Below are 13,023 nucleotides of genomic sequence, written 5' to 3'. Positions count from 1 at the left end.
CCTCTCAAGAGTGTAGTGAAATCTGAACAGGAACAGGGTATACCCCCATGCCATTGATAACCTTGAATTGGTAGTTACAGGGACCTGCTTTTAATCTGAAGACCAGGCTGCATGCCAGTAGGCATACAAGTACATGCTTTTTTAAAGATTAAACTTAAGGAACTCCTAGCCTCACCACCACAATTTTTGGCAAAAAAAATCCTAATTCCCACTAATGTGGCTTAAAAACTACAAAACATGAGCACGTGGGAAATACAACCCAGAGTTTGGACCCAATAGCTTTTACAAGTTACAAGTAAGGAATTTGTAAATGGAATGGGAGAGGGTGGTTGAGAGAGGAACAGAAGAGAAAAGTCCATAGGTGAGCTCACAGCCTGATTGTGTCAACGCATCAGGGGGTCAGGGTTAATAATGAACGGACCAGAATACGAATCTGCTGGGAAACACTCATCAGCTGCCCAGAAACTCATGACCGCGGCAGGCAGAGAAATCACAGCCAGGGGGAAGGAGAGCCCACAGTAGTAGGGAAGTAGAAAAGAACCGAGAGGATAAAAAGTACAAAACTGTAAACATTTCTGAAAGCTCAGTCTCAGTTACCACCTCAAACGCTGGCTCTGAGATTTCAGAGGTCTGAAATGGAAAATAACTGGCACTTCATGCACAAGCTCCATAATATATGCCAGATTCACTACAAAGGCTACAAAACAGAACACCGAAAAAAAGCACCGACCACACTGTGCTGGTTCAACAAGTCTAACATCAGAAAAACAGCCCCCAACTCTTGCGCCCTGCTGCCTACAAAGTTGCCTTTCTGTATTAAACATTCAGTTCAAAGGCCTAAATTTCAGTTAAGCTCATAGTTAAAGAAAGTAACAGGTAGACAACACGGCAATAAAAGTATTCCTAAACGTAGAGGGGAAGAGAATTAAACTAGTTTAAAGTTTGAACAGAGAAAGGGTAAGTCAAGCTGGCATCTCTCGCCGTCTGGTAAAAGTTTCCCATCCGAAACTCACCTGTTTCTTGACTCGTTGTGCTCCGTACAGCTGGGCAAGGCCGAGCGTGTGTGGGGACCGGACTGACCTCCAAGTCACGGCTCGCTGGAGGCAAGCTGGAAAGGACGGGGAGAGAGGAAAACGAGGTAGAGAGAGAGAAAGAGAGCGAGAAAAGCGAGAGAGAAACAAACTGACAAAGTGCGACTGGTACTGCAGCCCTCTGTGTCCCCACCCTCCCTGAGTCACACAGGCTGGATGAATAACCGGCTCAGAAATACAGAGAGAGAGAGAGAAAGCAGGCCTACAAGGAAACACACCCTCCTCAGTTTAAACATGCACACGCTGGGGAGCAGAGGAAAAAAAAAAAAGTTACAGTGTCCGCCCAGCCTCTCTCTCGCTCTCGGCACTTGAGGGCTCCGATTCCTCCCCTTTCCCCTCCCCCTGTCTAACCACTGGCTCTGTCTGTGGAAGGTGAGCATGGTAGAGACGCAGAGCTTTCCGATTGTAGTCCTCGGGCCCCGCTCGCGAGAAATCCCAGGCAGCTGTGGTAGGATGAAGCTCTCACTGTACAGCAAAGTGCTCTGAAGGGATAGACGAACAGGCCTCTCTTGGCACCCACAATGGCAAACGGTAACATCTACTGCCCCAGGACAGGGTAATCAGAAATAAGCAAACTGGATTCCAGCAGCACTATTTTTAATGGGTGCTCTTCTTCTGACACAATCTGTACTAATGAATTAGGCAGCAGTATTTTCCACAATAACCATGACTCAGGCAGCGAACCCCAGGGGAACCCCTGTTTTAAATGAATGCTTCTCGCAGACAGCTCTCTGGGGAGTTGAGCTGTCTGTTTTTACCCCCGTCAGACTAAAAGGCAAGCATGCCCAAGGAACCAGCATCCGGGATTCGATGAACACGGCCACCGCATGCATCTAGAAGAGTTCGAGACTCCCTCGTGCGAAGAGCTTGCAGCAAACGCCAATCTCCCCCATCTCACACTTACACAACCCCTGTGAGCTAAGGGAGAAGCAATAGCATCGCGCAAGAGCAGAGTCATGCTTTTCCCGGTGAGCACGGGCTGGCTGCACTAGTAGCGCACCCTGGAGTGAAGACCTCCCTCGCCCGGAGTGACTGCTGAGCAGCGCCGTCGAGCACAGCCGACATTTCTAAATACACAAAGTTCAAATTTAAACATGCCTTGACAGTAGAAATCAATGCTGTCAATTTTATTCTTTTTTTACCCATTTTGATAGTTTCATGAAGCCTGTGAAATATTATAGTCACACTGATTGGTAATGTGAATTGGACAAGGCTCAACATAGCAGCAGAAGTCTAACCTGTCGGAAGGTTGTGAGAATACTTTCGCCAAAATCTTCCCTCCCTTGGGAAGCTCAGGCTTGGTTGCTGTCCTACTGTAAAGTCCTTTTGCTTTATAAAGCCCGCATACCTCATTCTTTACAAAGTTAAGAACCGCAAACCTCAATGACCGCATGAAAAATCTTGACTGGCCATCTCAGTCTCCGGCAAAAAGATGACCAGATGAGCTGAAGAAAATAGTGCAACCTAGATGTACGGAGAGGTTTCGCATGGAGGAGTGGTGAAATATCCAGCAGATGAAGCTCTGAAACCTATTAAAAGGCTACAGGAAACGCCACTTAAGGGTCAGCAAAGCCAAAAGAGTGCTCTCGAATTAGTGCATGCTGAGGTTTCAATAAATTTGACCGTCGTGCATGTGGAGATACCCATAACGATTTGCAACCGATATTGTCTGTTCACACAATATTTTAAAATTCTGTGGTTTATTTGCATCACAGAAATACCGAACGCACACCAGGGTTATCACGCTCGGTTGAAAGCCACCATTCATGAAAAGCATGAATGAATTCGGAGGCACCTGGAAATATCCACGACTCCTCCCCCTGGAGCTTACTCCCTTACCCCCTGGGCCTGGCACGTCTCTGGAGCCCCGCCAGATCAGAGGCTGGGCCCAGTCCTGCAAAGCCTTGTGGACTGGAACCACAGGAACGTGCTGCTCTCGCATACGAGCAAGAAGGGGGACAGCACAGCAACAGCTCGACTGTCCCTCGCTCCCTGGCCTCCCTCCTCCCCAGTTCAACTGAACACGAACGTGTTTACTTGAACAGTTAATTGCATTAAAAAAAAGAAAAATTACGTAACACCAGATCTGTTTGTGTGACAAAAATAGCTGAAATGCCAGAACAGTCTATTCCACAGCCGCGGGGCCGCTGAATGCCGGCGTGCTGCTGGAGCTGGTTTGCTGGTTTCACCACAACCCAGCTGGTCTGGTCCAACCCGTTTCCCTGGCTGAGCGAGAGGGGGGGGGACGGACCGTCGGAATCCAGCCCCTCGTCCAGGGAAGTGTCAGCGGGGTGAGAATGACAGAAAATTACGAATGCGTCAAGAATCAGCACAAAAACAGGTGCGCAGAGAGGCTCCTTCTAAATCCCCAGTGGTTTCCTCACTTACCCAGCAGGTTTTTGTTCTTGGTCTCAAAGGGCCTGCGCCCGCTGGCTGTGACCCGCTCGGGGGGACAGCAGCAGGTGTGGGAGCTGGGCCGGGGCGGTACACCTGTCAAACGGTAACACAAGCGCCCCGCGGTGAGTCCAGTGGGGGGACAGAAGCCTCCCATGGAGCAGAAGCGCAAATACCGGGTAGAAACACAGGCCGTGAAAGCCTGCCCTCTCTTTCTTTCGGGGGACTCAAGCAGAGGATGTGAGAAAAAACGGCCACAGGCATCGCACGTGGCTAGTGGCGGCCGAGGTTGTGAGAATACTTTCGCCAAAATCTTCCCTCCCTTGGGAAGCTCAGGCTTGGTTGCTGTCCTACTGTAAAGTCCTTTTGCTTTATAAAGCCCGCATACCTCATTCTTTACAAAGTTAAGAACCGCAAACCTCAATGACCGCATGAAAAATCTTGACTGGCCATCTCAGTCTCCGGCAAAAAGATGACCAGATGAGCTGAAGAAAATAGTGCAACCTAGATGTACAGAGAGGTTCCGCATGGAGGAGTGGTGAAATATCCAGCAGATGAGGCTCTGAAACCTATTAAAAGGCTACAGGAAACGCCACTTAAGGGTCAGCAAAGCCAAAACGAAAGAGCTGTCGCTACGCCGAAACCGCATTTCCAACAGTCGCCAAGTAGGAAGAATGATTTAAATTCATAGCGGATTGTTTTATGCGCTTGGACCGTGGGATCTTCACACACCCACAAGAAAAGAAATAGCCCATTTTCTCTTCCAAGTGACTCGGATTCCACAGACGTGACTTTCGACTCGCGCTCCAAGGGGAAAATATTTTCCAAGAGGCTTCCCAGCAGCGCGGGGGCTGTTTTGCGAGTAATGGATTAATGGAGCCTCGGCTAAGAAAGGCCGGTGAACGCAGGGATCCACGATCCCCGTTTCACACTTTGCTGGCTGCCCGGGAAGGGCTTCGGCTCGAGCCGTTCACAGACAGAACGGCCAGGCTCTCCCGGCCTCTCGCCTTGTCGCCAGCTGCCTGAGTGACAAGAGAGTTCAGAACACTGCCTTGTCCCCCGTATATCTGTATATCTGACCCGTGCGTGCTTTCATTTCGGCGCCAACTCCGCCGGACAAAGGTCCCTGCCGTTTCAGTCGTCTCCTGGCAACAGTGGACGCAGGAGGCCGGCATCGTCTACCTATTGAGCTGGAAGACAGGGGCCTGACAGCGCAGCTTCCTGGAACGCAGCCCGAGGCTTCGCAGGGCATCGCCCAGGGTGGCGACAGGAAAGGTGGCGCCACTGCTTCAACGAGCAGGCTCGCGAACGAGTTAGGCACCAGCAACCATGTCTGAAGATACACAGCTTCAGAGAGTAAAAGCACAAACACTGCCTACACTTCTGCCTCAAGAGTTCATCATGGAATAAACGCAAATTGATTTTGTGCATGGAAAACCATCGCTTTGAGTTACGTCCATCCATCTTCTGACCGATTTTTCCAATACAGGGATGCCGGGGAACCGGAGCCTATCCTGGCAAGCAATGGGCACGAGGACTTGTGTTACACACACTCCTTAATACACCCAGCAGATAGATAAAAGATTTGTATCTATTATGCCGTCTGTGGAAAGAATCACATGGTAGCTCCCTTTCTATGGAAGCTAAAACAATAGATCATGTTTCTGATGAAGGAATGCTTCACACCCTCAGCAATCACTGGGATGAAAAATGTACTAGACAGAGAGATGCCACTCTGTGCAGTGCCTACACTCAAGGCGTTTAATGGTCGCCGATGGTCTGAGAAATGAAGAATGTATCACCGCTGTGATAAAACAGGTTGGATTGAAGAGCAGTACTATAGCCCCCACATGTGAAAGGGGGTGTATCCTATCTCCTATCACCTTTCTTATCTTAGGAAACTGCTATGTGGTGGAACACGACTGTCAACCCCTGTGTCTATAATTGGGGCCGAAAACATTTTTAATGGCGGTCTGGATCATGCTTCTGACGAAGGCCGCAGAGAAAGCGGTCGCCACCAGCCTGAGCTTCCCTCGCTCGCTGCTGGAACGCGACGAGCTCCTGCCTGGCACCGAACACGAGACGGACTGGAACGGACAAAAATCTAGCTCCTGTGTTGGCTGGGAGCCAGTCGATCCGAGCATCTCATCCAGCCTTTTTTCTTGACAGGTTTCAGGGAGGCCGTGGCTGGGCTGCTATCTTCAGGCTCCCCAGGTCCTCGAACCAACAGGTCTGGGGAGCCTCCACATCCGCTCGCTATAGCTACCGCGTTCTCTTCTCTGTACCCGCTGATGTTTTATCACCCTACTGATTTATCCGAGCTCGCGTCAGGAAAAGCAAAACGGGGCAGCACGCAATCTGAATTTTTCTAACCCCTAGCTGGAATGCCTCCATGGAGATCGCCTGATCTCCGGAGAATTTCAGCTCCAGGGGTACCTCTGCTCTTCGAGGTCAAGCCTGTTCACACGAGACCCCCTGCTCAACCAGGAGGGCAAGCAGACAGTCAGGCCCTGGGCGAGGAGGGCATGGGAAGATTCCAGTGGAGAAACTCGCCCGACGAGCCTGGCTACTCACAGCACTCACTCACATGGCAGGTGGTTGCTCAACTTAGAATAAGGGAGGAGGTGGGTGGTGGCAGCAGATTACACAATTTCTAGCATGACACCGCAGAGGGCAATTCTGTATCCAGCACAAGCTGTATTCAGGCAAGCTGACTGCAGAGCATCTGAAGGGTTGAGTGTTTGAATTCCACGCTGCTCATTTTTTAAACAGCCTAATCTGATTTAAAATGATCAAACTGATCATAAGGAAACCTAAGCACTTGGAGAAGTCAAGTGTAATGTACAACCCAGCATGGGCATTAAACTATTCTGCTGCCATTACTAAGAATTGGATCATTGTCAGATCCTTAGCCTGTTAATTAAATTAGTAAACGAGAGATGAACTAGATTACCACAGTACATTAAGGACCTGTAGTTTGGAGTCCACTACTTGAACTCTGCAGAAATCCGCCAGTTCACGCAGTTCAGAGCAGAGATCCTGTTTTAAAAGCTAAATATTCCCAGCAAATCCTAATTCCAGTGGCTTTTTAATGAACAGACATCATTCTTCTGCCCTGGAGAAATGCAGAGTTTTCTCATTTTTAATCCAGCCACACCATTAATCTCAGTTACATGGATGATCTCTTTAATTAGTGATGACCGATTTTTTTCTAGGCATTATAACAACGAGGTTACCTATTTTTAACTTGGAAAAAAATGGAAATATTCATGTGTGGAAAAAAGCGCTTCAAACCAGTTTAGGTTTTGTTATGGTTTGCACGTTACTATAGGCTAAATACAGGTCTTTTGAATCAAAGAAATGTGAAGACTGTTTAATAAACACAAACTCAACATCCAACAGAGTTAAATATTAAATCTGAAACATTCAGCTTATGCAACATTCACCTCTGGGCTATTAGTGTGATGTAATCCAATTAAAGGTATGCTGGAGTGTCACTTCCATTAAAAGCAAACAATCTCTCCATCAGAATGTACAGACCTGCTTCATGTTTATTTCTCATTCTGAGGCTGGACCTTCTGAGTTCAATTCGTAGACACCAGAATGGTTTTAACGTACCGACTCAAATTTCCAAGACCACATTATTTGAATGCTGCTCTGCTTTGTTCACCTTTTACAAACACCGGAGGAAATCGTTTAGGAAATCCACTTCTGTCAGTCCCCTATAAGTCCAGAAAAAAGACCCGTGCACTAATGTGTATATCAGCGCTACAATCTACAGGTTAACAGCTTTTTCTGACAGTAGTTTCTCACCTTGTCTCAATGGACTGATCAAGACTGATATCCCAGCAAGCTCAATGTATTCTACACGACTTAGAACAAGAAAAGAAAATCCCGCAGATCCATTTGTAGGTATACTTTAAAATCATCAATATTTCCAAGAAGGACACCACCCTTCCTTCTCCCGTGTGGATTTTTGGAACATTTTCATAACTATCCAGATGCTGTATGGGAAGGGGGATTAAAATCCATCTTAATCACAGCTGTTAGCAAACAAAATTACATTTTCGGCTGCAGCAGAAAGAACGGAGAGATACAAGCTATTCTGGAGCCTCAATCGCACCGATATCGGCTTCAATTAGAATCTACAGGAGGTTTTGCCAGCCCCTTCGACCGGCTGGATTTCAGATTTTCTAGGAGGCTTGAGAAGAGACTGCATTACACCCACAGCACAATGAGCACACATAGCAGACTAGCTGCCTCACTTATAGACCCTAGTAGCAGCCGTTGCTAAATTCATGCTCTCGATTGAGTTTTATAGCTGCCAAAGCCCCGTTGAAGATTCTTATTTAATAAGAGAAGGTATTCTATTGACTCCATGGAGAAGTATATACTGTATGCCACTTCTAGAGTGTCCTGAATTACCCACCGTGCTAACAGATGTCCTTCAGTGGCGTCAAAGTCTTGGCCAAGTGCACCTTAGTAGGTGGTCAGTTTCTGTGTTTGATTTAGCAACAAATCCATTTCCTTGCTTGTGCACGACAGTGCTATAAAAAAAGTCCTTTACAGGCATCTGAAGAAAATCCCAGATCTTACCTTTTTTTTTTTACTGATTTTAACTTGTCTACGAGAAGAGATCATATTATCTGGGGAGCAAGACTGCCTGTTTCATTTCATAAACACCTCAGAATATGAGAAAGGTTTATGAATGACAGGAGGCCCAATTGTATGTTAGTACAGTAACTTATCGATCCCAGGATCTCATCCAGCTGCTCCAGGATTTCAGCTTCAAACATCTTAGTAGAGTTAGAAGAGATTGCTAGTAGTTATTACTCTTTCAGAAGTCAGATTGTGTACCCTGTGGGAAATGCACCTAGTACACATTGTGCAGTGGGTGTAAAGACAGCCCCACTCCACAGTTGCATGCAACCCCTGCAGAACAGAGATGCAAATAGAGAAAGTAGAGCCTGGAAGCTCGTACTGTGACTGCAAGCCCTGGACTGAGTGAAGGGCATTAAATACTCACTAAAGACATCCAGAAGCACGCATGTCCTCCCTCAAGCGTGAAGGACAGAGAGGAGGACTGCACGCGAAGGGGTTTACGAGCGCCCATGTCTTCTGCGATTGCATGACTCTTTCTACGTCACAGCACGTCTGCACTGGCTATGTAATTTCAGGGCCAGATCGCAGTCTACAGCGCGTAAAAGCGTGTTTCCAGCTTCACGTTCTTATCATCCGGACAGTTACAGCTGCCGACATTAACAGACCGCTTGGAGGTGACAGAGGAAGAGCCCTAGAGGCTTCAGTACAGGAGCCCTGTCCTGCATGAAGGGTCAAGGCATTAACTGCAGAGATTAAAGAACGGGGCGCGACTTTCGACAAATCGAGTCATACCTTCAACGGGCGCCCCTTTCCTAGGGTCTGACTCGGGCGCCTGGTCATTATAACCTGGATATTTCACGACGCATTAACACTGCGTCCCCTCCTGGCTGGGTGGCGATTTCTGTGCCTACGGAGGGCCAGCCCGGACGAGGACGGCAGATGTACGAACCAGGGAGTACACCGAGACCCGGTTCCCAGAAATCCTGGGGTCGGGCTTCACACTTCCCACAGCCTGCTGCTGAAATCTCCTGCAATGTATATCTAGTTTTGTTTTTTTTAAATCACGACTTGCCCTAGAATCCCCCCCAATGTGATTCAGGAGCGTTACGCGATCGAGGACATCATCTCTCGAGGATCTGCCACACGGAGCTCACTCCACCTGAATTTAGCCTTTCGAAGAGTTTTAATTGACTTAAAAAACAAAACCCAGAACGAACCCAAAGCACTTCCCTCCGACGGCAGTGCAAACAATTAAAAAGGGCTGAAATGAAAGAGCTTTCTCAGCTGCCCTGAGGAACTGCGGAGCCCAGACAAAGCTGGAGTGTGAGAGAGCCGCAGGGGAGGGAAAGAGGAGGGAGGCCGGGCAGGGCCGGGCACGGCGTGACGGCTGTTCTGCCAGATGCCCGTGACAGTGGAATCTCAGGCCACTGGGGGCTCCGCCAATCACAAGCGCCTCTGGACCTTCAGGCTGCCTTCCCACAGCTAGGTGCCACCCTTCCCTCTGTGCCAGGCATCGGCGCCCCGCAGGGAGAACCAGCGTCCTCGAGCGCAGCCTGCAGCAGAGTCCCCGGCGGCGATCGGGCGAGACCAGACAACGCCCAGGACCTCGAGGAGCAGGGGGGTCAGGCAGCTCCAGCCCGGGGAATCGCCATCGAGAGCGGCCACAGCCCCAACCCCTCATGTGCAACGCGGCTTGCCGGCACGGGGCGACCCCGTACAACTGGGGTGCCAGTCGGACCAACTTGTCACCCCGATGGGCCGGGCCCGGACGAGGAGCCTCGAGCAAACACCTGCTACGAGCCCTGCATCTGGCTGTCGAGGATCTGGTTTCATCTTGGCCAGACAGAAATCCTGGGGTCGGGCTTCACACGTCCCACAGCCTGCTGCTGAAATCTCCTGCAAACCCTGCTCCCTGGAGTCACCCGGTCCTCTGGGACCCGACTAAAAGAGCAGACCTGATTTCTCTTACCGGGTCGCTTGTTGCAGTTCTCCTTAACAGGGAATAATTAGGTCGGCATCCTTCGGGTGGGAGCCTTGTGACCGTTAAAACAAACATACTCCAGTTGCAAACATTTTATTCTAACACTGTCAGATGGTGAACAAATTAAGCACCACAAGGGAACACTTAGATGTCGCTAGACTGAGGAACCCTCCCTTCTGACTAGCTTGTTTGTACTCCTGAACACAGGGGATCTGTATCTTAGGGTCGGTGTTAAATGAAGAAGCCCCCTGTAAATCTTTCCAAGTTGATTCGGGAACAGATACCTTATTAGCTCATGTGGGCTCTCTGCTGCCCCACGGTTCTGGTGTGGGTGCCCCCCAGTGGCCGGAGGGAGAACAGCATGCCTTCAAGCAGACAAAGCGTGCTGGGAGCTTCTGCCTTGCACCTTTAAATCCTCCAGTGAGACATATTCCCAGCAGGCTCAACATCTGTGACAGCTTCAACGAAACCTCCATGGGACGGATGTTTCAGAATGGAAACTGAAAATGGCACGCCGAAAAACTAGCCCTTGCCGAGCTGAAGAAACACAGATATCGTGAAAGTCTCCGGTCTGACCAGTGCTAACGTATCCGATAGTGACCGGTCACACAACAAGGTGAGGACAGGGCTAGAGCAATATTATACAAAAGACTGGGCTGCCCAATACAGATTTCATGACAAAATTCCATTGGACACCAAATATTCGTAAAAGTACACAGAGGGGCTACTTCTCCTCCTCTTTTCCCTGGTGGCAACTGCATGTCGGTGGAATTGAAGCATCCTGGTGCTCTGAAGTGTCTTAAATTAAGCCTTGAGATCTTTAGAGGACAGCAAAGAGCCTGGATCAAAGTCAGAAAATAACAGATCTCAATGTGTAATTACTGTATATAACAGAAACCCCATTTGCCACCGGGGGATCCCATGATGCACTGCACCTCGGCTAACGGTGAGACTTTCGGAAACACACGCATGCGTGATCAGCACTGGCCCAAACACGCACCCAGGAGGAGATATACATTAGAACTCAGAAATGACTGACATGTGACACTCATGATATGGTTAAATTCTGGAGCACGAAAACGCGACTGGGAAGCCAGTGCCATCTCACATAGATAACAGGAGCATTGAATAACACGGATAGCCGGACAAAGGGTTCATTTTCTCGGCGATCCCACGGTGTCCCGAATGTAGCCCCCCCTCCTTGCGCCCGGTCCTTCTGGGATGGGGTCCAGGCTATAGCGATCTTCTGATAATGGAGGATTTACAACTCGGTACATCTGCGCGTCACAATTGTTTCACATTATGCACGATTTGAGAACAATGCTAAACTTGTAAAGAGCAAAACGTTTTGAGTTCATTGACAAACTTGTCCGCAGTGCTCTATATACTGTATGCAGCCTTCACGGTTTTCCATAAACTAGACACGCTGGGCTCTTTTTTTAATCAAGAAAAATGGTAAGGGAGAATCATCACGGCCGTTAAGCCTTCCTGTGTGAAATATCTGTAAATGGGGCTAAGGTTTTGGCCTGTTTCAGCCAGTGGTACTGCAGTGTGACACAGACTCAAGCTGGCAGCCCAAGTGAGCTGGGCACTTGTCTCTGGACCCCTGCTGAGCAGACAAGAACGGGTTTGCCCAGCATGTGTACACTTACAATAAAACTTGAGTGGTAAACCTCCATATTTTGAACCATGTCAGCTGACATCAAACCAGACCATAACAGAGATCAAAGAGGAGAGAGCAGGGCACTACTCAAGCAGACACACAGGTTCTTAACTGTACTCTACTTACGGAACCTCCCTGCTCACAGATCTATAGCACACTGCCTTACGATAGCTTTGGTGGTCAACAATAATTCAAAGCATTAGAGTCTTTCACCACGGAAAGAGTTCATCTCCGAAATTTAGCTCTCAAAAAGGGACCACAATTTTGAACCAAATGTATTCCAGGAACTTTAATGGCCTTGAGAAAAAGATGCACTTCTGAAGAAAAAGAATCTTTGTGCAGATCTCATTCCGATCTTTGCACAGTTTTGAACAAAACCGATACTTCTAGCCATGAAAAAGTTGTTTCTGTGAATGTTCACTCTGAAGCCATGTGAAGCTGGGGGTGTAATTTGATACTCTACTCACATACTCACTAATGCTATTTGTGCTAGCTACTCGGAGCTCAGCAGAATGAATAAAGTGCAAACTCACCCAGACTCAGCAGAGAAGACCTGAACTTCCACCTGCTGATGCAAACCAGTCCCTGCGGGCACCAGGCTCTGAAGGCGGCAGTAGCTTTCTTCTAAGCCAGAGAGCAAAGAGAGCAGAAAAACGCTGAGCCTCACTCTTCCGGAAAGACAGAATCTGAAACCGAAACAGCCAGCTCCCCCCCCCCTCCTCAACACGACTGGCAGCAGGCCTGGCCAATGAGATGTCAGAGAGGGCAGGACCAGAATGATTATCCAAAGCTTTTCTAAATTAGGCTCCTCTCAAAAATGAAAAGCCTTTACTCAAAAAAAAAAAAACAACAACTACTGTTCCTATGCAGACTTCTCAATCCGTAATCATCCAGCATTAGTTTTCAGCATACAATTTAAATTTCACATGGCAGAAAGCTGGGCTATATCTCTGTCCACTATTTCATTGGCCCTTCCTAACTTTTTGCACTTGTTCGTATAAAGGGTGAAACCTCCACTGATTCACACTCCTTTATACCAGGCATACATTATTGAACAGTTCCATTAATCTCAAGCTATTTTTGGACACATTCATTTAGCAGTTTTACCAGTTTCTTAAGCACCTTTATTTTTTAAAACTTGCCACTATATGGCCTTTTTATTTTTTTTTAACAAAACCAAATACCTCTACATATGTCCTCCATTATAGACAATATGCTGATTGATTAACCCCCCCCCCCCAGAATTGTAACATTTACTTCTAAAATCAGAAAAATTTAGGTCTTTCTAAGCC

The 13,023-nt window shown here is 48.1% G+C and overlaps 1 protein-coding gene across 9 annotated transcripts in view; it reads right to left on the bottom strand.

Moving 5' to 3' along the window:
- Positions 1–13,023, bottom strand: part of elovl1a (ELOVL fatty acid elongase 1a) — a 29,303-nt gene that overhangs the window by 14,758 nt on the left and 1,522 nt on the right. Inside the window, exons 2-4 of one of the 9 annotated variants that reach the window (XM_088597917.1) lie at positions 12,265–12,355; positions 3,480–3,581; positions 1,014–1,108 (exon numbers count right to left, since the gene is read on the bottom strand). The gene's annotated coding sequence lies outside the window, so the exon portion shown is untranslated. Of the gene's footprint in view, positions 1–1,013; positions 2,569–3,479; positions 3,582–12,264; positions 12,416–13,023 lie in introns of those variants that run through there. The other 8 variants (XM_088597919.1, XM_088597914.1, XM_088597916.1 and 5 more) reach the window with 8 other exon arrangements.

This window comes from Lepisosteus platostomus, chromosome 11, assembly GCF_059453375.1.
Source record: "Lepisosteus platostomus isolate fLepPlt1 chromosome 11, fLepPlt1.hap1, whole genome shotgun sequence".
Lineage (NCBI taxonomy): Eukaryota > Metazoa > Chordata > Actinopteri > Semionotiformes > Lepisosteidae > Lepisosteus > Lepisosteus platostomus.
The sequence above is the reverse complement of the archived record's forward strand: the minus strand, read 5'-3'. Positions and strand labels throughout refer to the sequence as shown.